A 15,196-nucleotide genomic window follows, 5' to 3' on the forward strand; every position below is an offset into this window, starting at 1 on the left:
GGAGCGTTGGAGCTTGCATACCTTGTTAGCATTCTTAGGATCGACAAAACCCTCTGGCTGCATCATATACAATTCTTCCTTAAGATAGCCGTTAAGGAATGCCGTTTTGACGTCCATTTGCCATATCTCATAATCATAGTATGCGGCAATTGCTAACATGATTCAGACGGACTTCAGCTTCGCTACGGGAGAGAAAGTCTCATCGTAGTCAACCCCTTGAACTTGTCGATAAGCCTTAGCGACAAGTCGAGATTTATAGATGGTAACTTTACCATCCGCGTTCCTCTTCTTCTTAAAGATCCATTTGTTTTCTATCGCTCGCCGATCATCAGGCAAGTCTGTCAAAGTCCACACTTTGTTTTCATACATGGACCTATCTCGGAATGCATGGCTTCGAGCCATTTGTTGGAATCTGGGCCCGTCATTACTTCTTCATAATTCGAAGGTTCACCGTTATCTAACAACATGATTTCCAGGACAGGGTTGCCATACCACTCTGGTGTGGAACGTGTCCTTGTGGACCTACAAAGTTCAGTAGTAACTTGATTCGAAGTACCTTGATCATCATCATTAATTTCCTCTCTAGTCGGTGCAGGCACCACAGGAACATCTTCTCGAGCTGCGCTACTTACTGGTTCAAGAGGTAGTACTTCATCAAGTTCCACTTTCCTCCCACTTACTTCTTTCTAGAGAAACTCTTTCTCCAGAAAGGACCCGTTCTTGGCAACAAAGATCTTGCCTTCGGATCTGAGGTAGAAGGTATACCCAATGGTTTACTTAGGGTATCCTATGAAGACGCATTTTTCCGACTTGGGTTCGAGCTTTTCAGGTTGATGTTTCTTGACATAAGCATCACATCCCCAAACTTTTAGAAACGACAGCTTAGGATTCTTCCCAAACCATAATTCATACGATGTCGTCTCAACGGATTTAGACGGTGCCCTATTTAAAGTGAATGTAGCTGTCTCTAGAGCGTATCCCCAAAATGATAGCGGTAAATCGGTGAGTGACATCATAGATCGCACCATATCCAATAGAGTGTGATTACGACGTTCGGACACACCATTACGCTGAGGTGTTCTAGGCAGCGTGAGTTGTGAAACGATTCCACATTTCCTTAAGTGCGTACCAAATTCGTGACTTAAATATTCTCCCCCACGATCTGATCGTAAGAATTTTATCTTTCGGTCATGTTGATTCTCTACCTCATTCTGAAATTCCTTGAACATTTTAAAGGTATCAGACTTGTGTTTCATCAAGTAGACATACCCATATCTACTCAAGTCGTCAGTGAGAGTGAGAACATAATGATAGCCTCCGCGAGCCTCAACGCTCATTGGACCGCACACATCAGTATGTATGATTTCCAATAAGTAGGTTGCTCGCTCCATTGTTTCGGAGAATGGAGTCTTGGTCATTTTGCCCATAAGGCATGGTTCGCATGTGTCAAATGATTCATAATCAAGAGACTCCAAAAGTCCATCTGCATGGAGCTTCTTCATGCGTTTGACACCAATGTGACCAAGGCGGTAGTGCCACAAGTATGTGGGACTATCGTTATCAACTTTACATCTTTTGGTATCCACACTATGAATATGTGTAACATCACGTTTGAGATTCATTAAGAATAAACCATTGACCAGCGAGGCATGACCGTAAAACATATCTCTCATATAAATAGACCAACCATTATTCTCGGATTTAAATGAGTAGCCATCTCGTATTAAACGAGTTCCAGATACAATTTTCATGCTCAAAGCTGGCACTAAATAACAATTATTGAGGTTTAAAACTAATCCTGTAGGTAAATGTAGAGGTAGCGTGCCGGCGGCGATCACATCGTCCTTGGAACCATTCCCGACGCGCATCGTCACCTCGTCCTTCGCCAGTCTCTGCTTATTCCACAGCTTCTGTTTTGAGTTAAAAATATGAGCAACCGCACCAGTATCAAATACCCAGGAGCTACTACGAGTACTGGTAAGGTACACATCAATTACATGTATATCACATATACCTTTGGTGTTGCCGGCCTTCTTATCCGCTAAGTATTTGGGGCAGTTCCGCTTCCAGTGTCCCCTTCCCTTGGAATAAAAGCACTCAGTCTCAGGTTTGGGTCCATTCTTTGGCTTCTTCCAGGCAACTGGCTTACCGGGCGCGGCAACTCCCTTGCCGTCCTTCTTGAAGTTCTTCTTAAACTTGCCTTTCTTGAAACTAGTGGTTTTATTGACCATCAACACTTGATGTTCCATTTTGATTTCCACCTCCGCTGATTTCAACATTGAAAATACTTCAGGAATAGTTTTCACCATCCCCTGCATACTGTAGTTCATCACAAAGCTCTTGTAGCTAGGTGGGAGCGACTGAAGGATTCTGTCAATGACCGCTTCGTCCGACAGGTTAATGTCCAGCTGGGACAAACGGTTGTGCAACCCAGACATTTTGAGTATGTGCTCACTGACAGAACTATTTTCCTTCATCTTACAACTGTAGAACTTGTCGGAGACTTCATATTTCTCGACCCGAGCATGAGCTTGGAAAACCATTTTCAGCTCTTCGAACATCTCATATGCTCCGTGTTGCTCAAAACACTTTTGGAGCCCCGGTTCTAAGCTGTAAAGCATGTCGCGCTGAACGAGGGAGTAATCATCAGCACATGACTGCCAAGCGTTCATAACGTCTTGGTTCTCTGGGATGGGTGCTTCACCTAGCGGTGCTTCTAGGACATATGCTTTCTTGGCAGCTATGAGGATGATTCTCAGGTTCCGGACCCAGTCTGTATAGTTGCTGCCATCATCTTTCAGCTTGGTTTTCTCTAGGAACGAGTTGAGGTTGAGGTTGACATGAGCGTGGGCCATTTGATCTACAAGACATTTTGCAAAGGTATTTAGACTAAGTTCATGATAATTAAGTTCATCTAATCAAATTATTAAATGAACTCCCACTCAGATTAGACATCCCTTTAGTCATCTAAGTGATACATGATCCGACTCAACTAGACCGTGTCCGATCATCACGTGAGACGGACTAGTCATCATCAGTGAACATCTCCATGTTGATCGTATCTTCCATACAACTCATGTTCGACCTTTCAGTCTCTTGTGTTCTGAGGCCATGTCTGTACATGCTAGGCTCGTCAAGTCAACCTAAGTGTTTTGCATGTGTAAATCTGGCTTACACCCATTGTATGTGAATGTTAGAATCTATCACACCCGATCATCACGTGGTGCTTCGAGACAACAAACTTTCGCAACGGCGCACAGTTAGGGGGAACACTTTCTTGAAATTATTATAAGGGATCATCTTATTTACTACTGTCGTACTAAGCAAATAAGAAGCAGAACATGATAAACATTACATGCAATCAAATAGTGACATGATATGGCCAATATCATTTTGCTTCTTTTGATCTCCATCTTCGGGGCGCCATGATCATCATTGTCACCGGCATGACACCATGATCTCTATCATGATGATCTCCATCATCATGTATTCATGAAGTTGTCACGCCAACGATTACTTCTACTTCTATGGCTAACGTGTTTAGCATAAAGTAAAGTAATTTACATGGCGTTATTCAATGACACACATGTCATACAAAAAATAAAGACAACTCCTATGGCTCCTACCGGTTGTCATACTCATCGACATGCAAGTCGTGATTCCTATTACAAGAACATGATCAATCTCATACATCACATATATTTCATTCATCACATCATTTTGGCCATATCACATCACAAGGCATATGCTGCAAAAACAAGTTAGCTGTCCTCTAATTATTGTTGCATGTTTTTATGTGGCTGCTATAGGTTTCTAGCAAGAACGTTTCTTACCTATGCCAAAACCATAACGTGCTATGCCAATTTATATTTACCCTTCATAAGGACCCTTTTCATCGAATCCGATCCGACTAAAGTGGGAGAGACAGACACCCGCTAGCCACCTTATGCAACTAGTGCATGTCAGTCGGTGGAACCCGTCTCACGTAAGCATACGTGTAAGGTCGGTCCGAGCCGCATCATCCCACAATGCCGCTGAAACAAGATAAGACTAGTAGTGGCAAGAAAATTGACAACATCTAGGCCCACAACAAGATTGTGTTCTACTCGTGCATAGAAACTACGCATAGACCTAGCTCATGATGCCACTGTTCGGTAACGTAGAAGAAAATAAAAAAAATCTACGCATCACCAAGATCAATCTATGGATTCATCTAGCAACGAGAGAGAGGAGTGCATCTACATACCCTTGTAGATCGCGAGCGGAAGCGTTCAAGAGAACGGGGTTGATGGAGTCGTACTCGTTGTGATCCAAATCACCGATGATCCTAGCGCCGAATGGACGGCACCTCCGTGTTAAACACCCGTACGGTTGGGGAAGACGTCTCCTCCTTCTTGATCCGGCAAAGGGAAGGGAGAGGTTGATGGAGATCCAGCAGCACGACGGCGTGGTGGTGGAAGTAGCGGCGATCTCGGCAGGGCTTCGCCAAGCTCAGCGAGAGGGAGAGGTGTTACGGAGGGAGAGGGAGGCGCCAGGAGCAGGGGTGCGCAGCCCTCCCTCCCCCCTCTTTATATTGGGGCCCTGGGGGGGGGCGCCGCCCCCCTAGAGATTGAATCTCAAGGGGGAGGGGGCGGCCAAGGGGGGGGGGACTTGCCCGCCAAGCCAAGTGGGGCGCCCCCCACCCCTAGGGTTTCCAAACCTAGGCGTAGGGGTAGGCCCAAGGGGGGCACACCAGCCCACCAGGGGCTGGTTCCCCTCCCACTTCAGCCCATGTGGACCTCCGAGATAGGTGGCCCCACCCAGTGGATCGCCGGGACCCCTCCGGTGGTCCCGGTACAATACCGGTGACCCCCGAAACTTTCCCGGTGGCCGAAACTGGACTTCCTATATATAAATCTTCACCTTCAGACCATTCCGGAACTCCTCGTGACGTCCGGGATCTCATCCGGGACTCCGAACAACTTTCGGGTTACCGCATACTAATATCTCTACAACCCTAGCGTCACCGAACCTTAAGTGTGTAGACCCTACAGGTTCGGGAGACACGCAGACATGACCGAGACGACTCTCCGGCCAATAACAAACAGTGGGATATGGATACCCATGTTGGATCCCACATGTTCCACGGTGATCTCATCAAATGAACCATGATGTCGAGGATTCAAGTAATCCCGTATACATATCCCTTTGTTAATCGGTACGTTACTTGCCCGAGATTCGATCGTCGGTATCCCAATACCTTGTTCAATCTCGTTACCAGCAAGTCACTTTACTCGTACCGTAATGCATGATCCCGCGACCAACCACTTAGTCACTTTGAGCTCATTATGATGATTCATTACCGAGTGGGCCCAGAGATACCTCTCCATCATATGGAGTGACACATCCCAGTCTCGATCTGTGTCAACCCAACACACACTTTCGGAGATACCTGTAGCATACTTTTATAGCCACCCAGTTACGTTGTGACGTTTGGTACACCGAAAGCACTCTTACGGTATCCGGGAGTTACACGATCTCATGGTCTAAGGAAACGATACTTGACATTAGAAAAGCTCTAGCAAAATGAACTACGCGATCTTTTGTTATGCTTAGGATTGGGTCTTGTCCATCACATCATTCTCCCAATGATGTGATCCCATTATCAATGACATCCAATGTCCATGGTCAGGAAACCGTGACCATCTATTGATAAATGAGCTAGTCAACTAGAGGCTCACTAGGGACATATTGTGGTCTATGTATTCACACATGTATTACGATTTCCGGATAACACAATTATAGGATGAATAATAGACAATTATCATGGACGAGGAAATATAATAATAACCATTTTATTATTGCCTCTAGGGCATATTTCCAACAGTATGTTCCTTGTCAGGAAGGGGCGCAGGGACATCTGTAGTCAACAGCTGATAGAGCTGGCATGTACGTGATCGATAGGCTTTCAATTACTAGCAGCAATTCAACACCATATTTTCAAGCCAGTTCCACTTTCCCGATTTATATATCGTGGTTATGGTGTACCCATGTTATGTACACTATGATCTGCCTAGTTGCTGTGTGCTCTTGTTATCATGATTTGAAAATAAACTCTCTATACAGTATATTATGAACCTATCATCTGCCAACTATCCTTACTTCTGGAGCCTATTTTTTTGTGTACTTGGGCCAGATTATATAAATGCACGCACCATATTACAGCACACATGAGCTCTCTCATCAGAATCCAGTGATAGCACACAATTGTTTACAGGGGCGCCCACTATATTAGAATATCATCTGCATTACAAAGATAATCTCACAACTATTTATGTTTTCATGGTTCTCAGATATTATACGCAATTACAGTGAATATAAGAATCCGCACATCAGAAGAATATTGTGGAACACTGCAATGACTTACAAAATTGGCACCAAGGCATTGAGTGCCATTCTGGATGCAATGAAACTCATACACTCCCCACCTGTTGATTCTTGTTCAGAATATCATCCTAATGACTATTCTAACCTCGAGGAGTCAAAGGCAGATGGCTTGTCCTGTTCACCCATCAAGGTGCTTGTTCTAATTTGGCAAGGTTTTATTGATTGCGGGTATCTTGCATATGTTGTCTTGCATTTCTTCTACTTTGTTGCACCGCAACTGCTTAGTTTACTCATCATATATGTCGAGATGCCATGCCCATCCATTATCAATACATATTCCATCTGTTATCATACCATGTTTTTCCACTCAAATGTTGTTCTTGTGCATCAGACATCAAAAAGGAAGAGGGTGATTGCCGAACCTGAAGGAGCACCAGCAATATCCTTGAAAATGTGGTGGTGCCGGAGAAATAGGACAGCACCCCACTTATATTGGTTGTACAACCAGTGACACAAAACATAGGACCGACTCCAGCAGACTATACCCATACTTCACTGGCCACACCACTAGCCCCGCCACACAGGACCTGCACTCCAGCAAAGGTACACCGATTTCATTTGCCATAGCACCAGCCGTACCATAGAAAAATCCCACTCCAGCAAAAAGTACAGCAAGTCCACCGGCCGAAGACCTATCCCAAATGCAGAGACGGCCAATTCCTGCAGATTGGAACCTCATTCCATTTATTCCCAGTTTAAAAGAGAATGCTTTCAATGTTTTTAGGGACTACGTGCATATATTCCCATCATGGGAAGATTATAGTGAAGACAAACACCATTTTCACATCTTCCTGTCCAACTTACGTGTAAATGCTATTATTCATGGTTATTATTTTCCTGTTTTCTGCTGATTGAACACATCAATGATTTATATTACATTGTTGTAACTAGGCGAGGGTCAATCTTGATAGTTATGACGAGCAAAGCTTGCTTGTGCTTTTCAAGGAAGCATCGCAGCAGTATCAGTGTTACCTGAGGAAATCACACTTCGATGGCAAGTCTATAAACGAATTTCCGGTGAAGTCTCCTGTGCTAAATTTACAAGACATTGAATGGAAAAACCTTGTTATGCACTGGTCTCGTTCCTAGGATGAGGTACTGTCTATGAAACCACATGACAATTTGAACTTCTACTTTTCCGCATGTGCCTTACGGATCTTTTTTGAAGGAAATCTGCTCGAAGAAGAATTCCGGTTTGAAAAGAACGACAGGATATAGCAAATATGTTGCCCGCTGCTTTGCTCTTGTTAGTACATGTTGTCCTGTATCACTGTACTTGCATACATACCTAGTTCATTATGTGATAGCTGTATGCATGATAGCTTGCTTATCAATTGTTCGCTCCAAATTATCTGATCTGTATGAATGGTTACATTAGTGTAGAATATATCCAATGCCAATGTTTTTTTAGCTTTGCATTGTTCTTGTAAGTACATGCTGTCCTTTATCAGTGTACTTATAATGACAGGTAGTTGTTCATGTACCATCACTCTGCGGCTTATTTTCCTTTGCCCTTCATTTTCTACACATCAGATCTATATTTACTCTTACCATAAGGTTGGTACTGAAGAAGTTTAGCTGTGCATTGCTCTTGGCTGTACCTTTTGCCTGTATCGATGCACTTACATTTATAGCTACTTGGTTATGTAGCATCACTCTTCATCTTATCTTAAATATTCTCCATTTTTTGTATATTATCACATCTATATTTACTCTTAACAAGATGTAGAATAAAGGCAATGCTTGTGAAGAAGATTCTGTGGTAAACTTCTTGAATTGCCCCCCCCCCCCATCAGCATGGACAAGGCCTTTATAGATCCTGTCCTCACCAATAATGTAAGCTTGTCCTTCCCAAGCCTTCAAACTTTGTTGTATATATTTGGTTAGGCATGACTGCAACAGCTGTTTATTTTTGGTGTTTGCATCAAATTGCATGTTTAAAGTTTATTATGTAGTTCATAATCAAAAGTTTGTCCTTCTCAATTTAAGTTTTTAGTTGTACAACCAAGTTCCTTCTTCATACCATGTAAATTAAACTATACAGAGCAAGTGATCTTCTTTTGCACTGCATGTATGCTTCTGTTCTTCATCCGTAATCTAGTGGTGTGGTGAACCTACCCACTACAGCACAATGTCATATTCTGCAATGTCTTAACTATGAACAATGTCATATCATTCTACTATTATTTAAACCGTCTTTTTATTTGCCAATTTGAAATGGGATAAATTGACAGCACACTAACCATTGATACTTATGAGTTCTTGATCTGTGTTCCAGTGGTGTCGTGAAGCTGCCAACTTCTTCACAATGTCATTTCCTGCCATGTCTTGACCTGAACAATACCATATTGTGTTAATGCAATTTTAAACTGTGTCACTTTATTCGTTAGTAAGAAATGTGATGAATTGTCAGCACTGATACTTTTATGTGAAAAACATGTCATCTGTCTGCTTGTTTATCTTTCAGAGTGAGGAAGATATAAGTGTTGAACATGCGCAGTCTCATCATCTTGCTCAGCTGCTTGCTCTACAGCTCCCCAGCAAGGCTAACCTTTCTTGAACTCTATTGAAGTGCTATCGGTTTTGTATATTATTTTGCCAGCGTGTTTATTTGCACTGGTGGCAATCTTTGATGCCCCGTGTATGTAATCTGATGTCTGCTTGTGCTTTATTATCATAGTGGCTAACATTGATGCCCAGTGGATGTAATATGCCGTAATTTCTTTATTGTATAGTCTAGGTTTTTTCTTATTCACAATGCTGCAGTTATTTTACTGTATATATATCATGCCTTCGTAGTAAACCGGCCAAACCATAAAATTACGGTACATAATCGGGTCGTCATGCAATCACGATGTAGGTTGGACCTGAAACGTGCCGAACAGCTCACGGGCCGGCAGCAGCCCGAAATGGACCGCGGCCCATGATTGTGCGAATCAAATCATGGGAGTTGAACAGGCCAAAATTGTCTCGGTCCTTGCTTGGCCCAATCAGATATCGGCTGCGAGCAGGCCGGATGCAAACCGGGCCGTAGTTAGGCCCAACTATATGAAGGGCTTTTAACAGGCCGAAATTAATATAGGGCCGAAATGTTAAACGGGCCCTTAACAGGCCAAAACTAATATCAGGCCGAATTACTAAATGGGCCTTTAGCAAATGGGCCCAAAAGCATAGCGTCCAGTTGACAGGCCAAATCTGATATGGGCCATAATTGAGCCCAAAGCCTCTTAAAGAGCCGGACCTGATCTGGGCCGTAATTTGGCCCAAAACATGGTAGGCTTTTAACGGGCCAGATCTCATATGTGCCATTATTAGGCCCGGAACGCGGCAAGCCAATAATGGACCGGAACAAATATGGGCCGGCATTTGTCCCAAAACATGGCAGCCAGTTAATGGGCCGACCTACTAGGGTCCTCAAAATCTTGTGGGCCTACAGCTGGGCCGGCCCATTAATGTCGGTGAAATCTCGTGGGCCTTTAGCTGGTCCGGCCCATTATGATCCGCAAGAATCTTGTGGGCCTTTATCTGGGCCGGCCCATTATGGCACACAAAAATCTTATGGGCCTTTACCTGGGCAGGCCCATTATGGCCCGCAAAATCTTGTGGGCCTTTAGCTGGGCCAGCCCATTATGGTCCGCAAAATCTCATGGGCCTTTAGCCGGGCCGGCCCATTATGGTCCGCAAAATCTTGTGGGCCTTTAGTTGGGCCAGCCCATTTGAACTTGATGGGCCGGTCCATTGGATGAGTGACAGCTGTGCCAACGCGGACCTGACACGTGTCTCCTCCAGCCAATGATGATTTTACATGTGGAAAATCTCCATTGGTCGGGGATGTTAACGGGTTATCGGATCCAATAACCGACCCGATAGCTTAACGATGTTCCGTTACGGTGGATGCAATGTGTCAGTCATCCTTGACGAAAGCACTTCTGTGACACGCGATTTATCGTCATGGAAGTGGACACTTCTGTGATGATAATTTTGGTAATGTCATGGAACACTTCTACGATAGCACATGTATGACTATCGTGATTCTGTCATAAAATCGTCATGGATGTACATGCATGACAAAAAACGCGAGCAACTATGACAAACACGTATCATCACGGAAGTGTATTTTTTCTGTACTGATGGGTTGGCTCCTGTCGTCCAGCTTCTTTGCATTCGGGCGCGTCGTCTTGACGTTGGCGATGCACCCAAATGCCCGGAGATGGTGGACGGCAGGCCGTTTGCCGCACCACACCTCGTACGGTGTCATCTTGGCAACGCTCTTGGTTGTGGAGCAGTTGAGCAGGTACATGGCCGTGGTGACTGTCTCTCCCCAAAAGCGCCCAGGGACGCCCTTCGCCTTTAGGAGAGTGCGAGCCATGCCGACAATGGTCCGATCCGCCGCTCAACCACGCCATTTTGCTGGGGGTGAGTACGGAGCCGTAAGCTGTCTCTTCACCCCCTGATCCGCGAAGTACTTCCCAAGGGTGGTGGAGGTGAAGATTCCGTGATCCGTGCGCAGCGCCTTCAGGTGGCGCCCATACTGGTGCTCCACAGCTTCCTAAAACTGCTTCAGCATCGTTTCCGCTTCGTCCTTGGTCGCGAGGAGTCGCAACCACATGAACCTGCTCTTGTCATCAACAAGCAGCAAGAAGTAGTGTTTCCCTCCTGGCGTAGGAGGATAAATTGGGCCGCAAATGTATGCGTGCACCAGCTCGAGCACTTCCTTCGCTCGGTTCAGTGCTTGGTGTGGGAACGACGTGTGTCGCTGCTTGCCGGCGAGACATGCCTCGCAAACACAGTCCACCTCATTGATGGGAGGCATGTCGTGCACCATCTCCTCGCGAGCGAGGCGTCGCAGAGCCTAGAAGCCGATGTGTCCGCACCGTACGTGCCACCGCCATGCATCCTCGCCATCGTGCATCGCGAGGCACACGGGGCATGCCAAGGTGAGGCGGAGCACGTACAACATTCCTTAGGTGCGCGATGCCCGCGCAATCACCCGCCCGTCCGGGTCTTGCAGCTCTAGAACGCCGTGGTTGATGCGGGTGTCGTAGTCAATCTTGTCCAGCTGGCCAATGCTGATGATGTTACTCTGCATCCGAGGGATGAAGCACACCTCTGACAAGACGAGGTGCTCGCCCGTGTGGCTCTCGAAGAGGACCGTCCCCCTTCCCTCCATCTGCACGACCGAGCCGTCACCGAGCTTGATAGAGTCGTGCACTCCGGTGTTGAGGTCGGAGAAGATGTCCCTATGCCCAGACATGTGATTACTGGCTCCTGTGTCCAGGAACCAGGTCGGGTCGCAGTCCTCCCCTTCAGTGGCAGCACACGCCTGGGAGCGGTCTTCGTTGAGTAGTACATGCTCGTTGGCCCCCCTCAGTGATAGAGAGCACGCAGATGCTGGCAAGGAAGAGTGCGGCCTCCCTCGGTTCTTCCTCCGTTTGCGTCAGGTTGACGCATTCCTTACACTCTCGGCGCGGCTCGGGGCACTCCCTGGAGAAGTGATTCGCGTACTTGTTACAATTGTAACATTTTACCTTGGACATGTCGTGACCACCCCCGGACTCCTGTTTGTTCTGCTCGCCGCCGTCCCCGGAGCCCTGCTGGTGCTTGCCCTTGTTCCTGCTGCCACCGGAGTTGGAGCCCTGCCTCTTCTCCTTCTGCTTAGCGCGCGTGAGCCACTCCTGCTCCGTGATAAGGAGCTTGTCGCCGTGGTTCGGGGTGGTGATAGGGCAGTGCTCAATGGCCGATCGGAGTCAACTCCTCCACTGACATGCTGTTGAGGTCGAGCAGTGTCTCGATCGAGCACGCGATCTGGGCGTACTGCGCAGGCAGCTCATGCAGAAACTTCAGCACCACCTTGATCTCCTCCACCATGTGGCGAGGTTGTTGACGATGCTCGTGATCTGTAGGCCGAACGCGACAAGTGACTCACCCTCCTTGAAGGCGATCTACTCAAACTCTTTGCGCAGCCGCTGCGCCATCGCCTCCCGCACATGGTTCATGCCCACACGCATCATGCGGATCGCCTCGCACACCTCATGCGCGGTGTCCTTGACGGCGAGCACCGGCACCATCTCGGGCGGCGCTGCGCGGATCAACGCCGAGAGTACCGCCATGTCTTCGCGATCGCCTGGTTCGCCCATGCCGGACACTGCCTTCCAGAGACACACAGATTGATTTTCATGATGAGAGCCCACTCGATGTAGTTCATTGTCGTCAGCGTGGGGTAGACGATGTTGCTGTTGTAGTTCGTGTGATCCTGCACCACGCGCTCGTGGATGATGACCTCGTTGCCATCGCGCCTGACGACGCTGCGGCCGCGGCTCCGTCCGTGCAGCCGCGCCGTCGCGTCGTCGGTGTCGGCTGCATCACCACTTCCTCCGCCCGGGCCGTCGGGTGGTGTCGACGGCGTGCGCGCGCTATGGTCGCCTTGGATCGAAGGAGGCTCTGATGCCAATTGTCAGAATTCTCTCTCGCTCTCTCGCTCTCTGAGGAAGCTCACGCAGAGAAGAACACTGGGTTTTTGCGTCGCGTAATACGTTGCGACTTTTATCCGTTTTTCATTCCCTCTTATTGACTTACAAGGAAGAAGAAGTGGCCGGTAGAGATCCTACCTCGGCGCCACGATCTGGCTCACGCTCGCGCCATCCCACGAGCACCTAGACCGGGTCCTTAACGCTACATGCACGACACGCACAGGCACGGCTTGTGCCTAACTGAACTTAACTAAAAACAAGGAAAGAATGCTGCTAAGCTACTGCTACCAACGACTAGATTAAGTTGTCAACACTACACAACAAGAAAAACCAATTCAACGTGGAGTTAATTTCAAAAAACCAATGTCGAACACAGTATGTAGTTAACAAAAATTAGCATTAATGTTTCAGTTAACAACTCCTTTCTTGCACGTACATATAGTGTGATCAAGTAGTAAAAAGCATTAAAGGGATTATCTAAGTAATACAAAATTTAGACAGAAGAACAAAACTTCCAGACCATGAACCACCGATCTTCACAAAATAAGTTGTCATAGGTTATTTACCTACCTAAGAGAGTGTGTACTGCATGCGTGTACTGCATCTCAATGATGCCCATCTGCTCTATAGGATCCTGCACAGTTTACAGACGTTTTTCCATTATCATGCGCTGATGGATGAGACAACTTTAGAACTGTTTGGCATATTATGCATCTCCCAAAATATTTAAGTCAGACCCCATGCGTGGAACAACTTGTTCTGCCTTATATATGTGTGCAACACGTCAGATGCAAATAATTCGATAAACTAATTATTTAGTCTAATCAGCATTGTACTAATCAATCAATCAACTTATGTATTGGATCATATGGCAACACATGTATAAACATCCCTGGTAAATACTGGAGCCAACACCTCCACTAACCCGTGTAGCTGCAACATCCACACACAAAGAATGGCCTACTATTGATTGAAGAGGGGGAGTAGAGGAAGAGTATCTATACCTGGTACAGCTCCACAAACTGTTCGACTGATCAACGTCGACCTCATCCCGAGCCGGTGTACACCATCCTGCTCATGTTACTGGCATGGCAGGCTCGACAAAGGGGTGGATGTCGATTTGGGGAGAGGAGGACTTGGCCATGAGGTGGTAGAGGCACGGGAAGGACCCACTGTCGCTGGCGGCGGAGTTTTAGTCCACGTGGCCTGCGGCTGCGATGCCGGCGAGGACAAGGCGAGCACAGCCAAGCGCGACCGTGAGATTGGTGAGGTCGGTGCGAGCAGGGCAGTTGGTGGACACGGCATGGGAAGGAAGGCAGCACGGTGCTGCCAAGAAGAGCGAGTGGCGGTCGAGGAGGCCGAGGCAGAGGTTGTGGCTAGCGTTTGGGGAACGCTGTCCTTCGGCGACGGCGGTGGCGACCTTTGCGTGATGTTGGTCGCCGGTTGTGTGCGCATGTAGCCACTGTCGGATGAGTGGGGGAGGGGATGAGAGGGGGCGATGGTGGGAGACGAAGCCGCCAGCTGTGGGGCGAGGGACAGAGATCAGGTTACGGCACGTGTGCCTTGCGGCCAGAATTCAAATTTAAGCATTGCGAAAAAATCTGAAAAAAATCATGCATGTTCACAACACATATTAAGATAACCCCTACAAAATTCAGATCAAAATTTGAAACATACATCGAGAAACAAAAAAGAGAAACTCAAATGTGAATAGTCTACAGAGAACCATTCGCGAACTATTCATGACCGGTTTCTCCTTTTTGTTTCTTTATGTATGTTTTGAATTTTGATCCGAATTTTTTAGGGGTTATCTTAATATGTGTTGTGAACATGCATGGTCTTTTTCAGATTTTTTCGCAATGTTTAAATTTGAATTCCGGCCGCAAGGCACACGGTAACATGCAAACGTGCATGTGACCTGATCTCTGTCCGGGGCGGACGCGAGAGCGGAGGGGATGGAGTGGGTGACTCCACTGAGATCTAGGGAGAGTGTGTGCTGGAGTGGACAAGGAGTGGAGAGAGTCAGGGGGGTGGGGAAGGAGAGGCTGGGTGCTGAGTTTTTTTTGAGGGGGTAGATTGGGTGCTGGTTGGGCCGTGCTGGATAGCTGATTTGGGTCGTGCTGGATAGCTGATTTGGGCCTTGGACACACAACGTTTCCTCTACGACAAAATAATACTCCCTTCGTCCCAAAATAAGTGTCTCAACTTTTTTCTAACTTTAGTGTATATATGTATTAGTTAAACATGGATCATACTAAAAAAATATTTTTATACTTATTAGGTATATTTAGAGTATCACA

General features: G+C 46.7%; 1 long non-coding RNA gene across 1 annotated transcript; it reads right to left on the reverse strand.

The window, feature by feature from the left end:
• Positions 1 to 8,710: 8,710 nt before the first annotated feature.
• LOC119293572 lies at positions 8,711 to 14,394 on the reverse strand. The gene is made up of 3 exons (XR_005143116.1): positions 13,901 to 14,394; positions 13,467 to 13,530; positions 8,711 to 8,759 (listed from the first exon to the last, which is right to left on the reverse strand). It is a non-coding gene; the product is annotated as an uncharacterized LOC119293572 (long non-coding RNA).
• Between the last annotated feature and the right edge of the window lie 802 nt (positions 14,395 to 15,196).

Source organism: Triticum dicoccoides, chromosome 4B (assembly GCF_002162155.2).
Source record: "Triticum dicoccoides isolate Atlit2015 ecotype Zavitan chromosome 4B, WEW_v2.0, whole genome shotgun sequence".
In the NCBI taxonomy this organism is placed as follows: Eukaryota; Viridiplantae; Streptophyta; class Magnoliopsida; order Poales; family Poaceae; genus Triticum; species Triticum dicoccoides.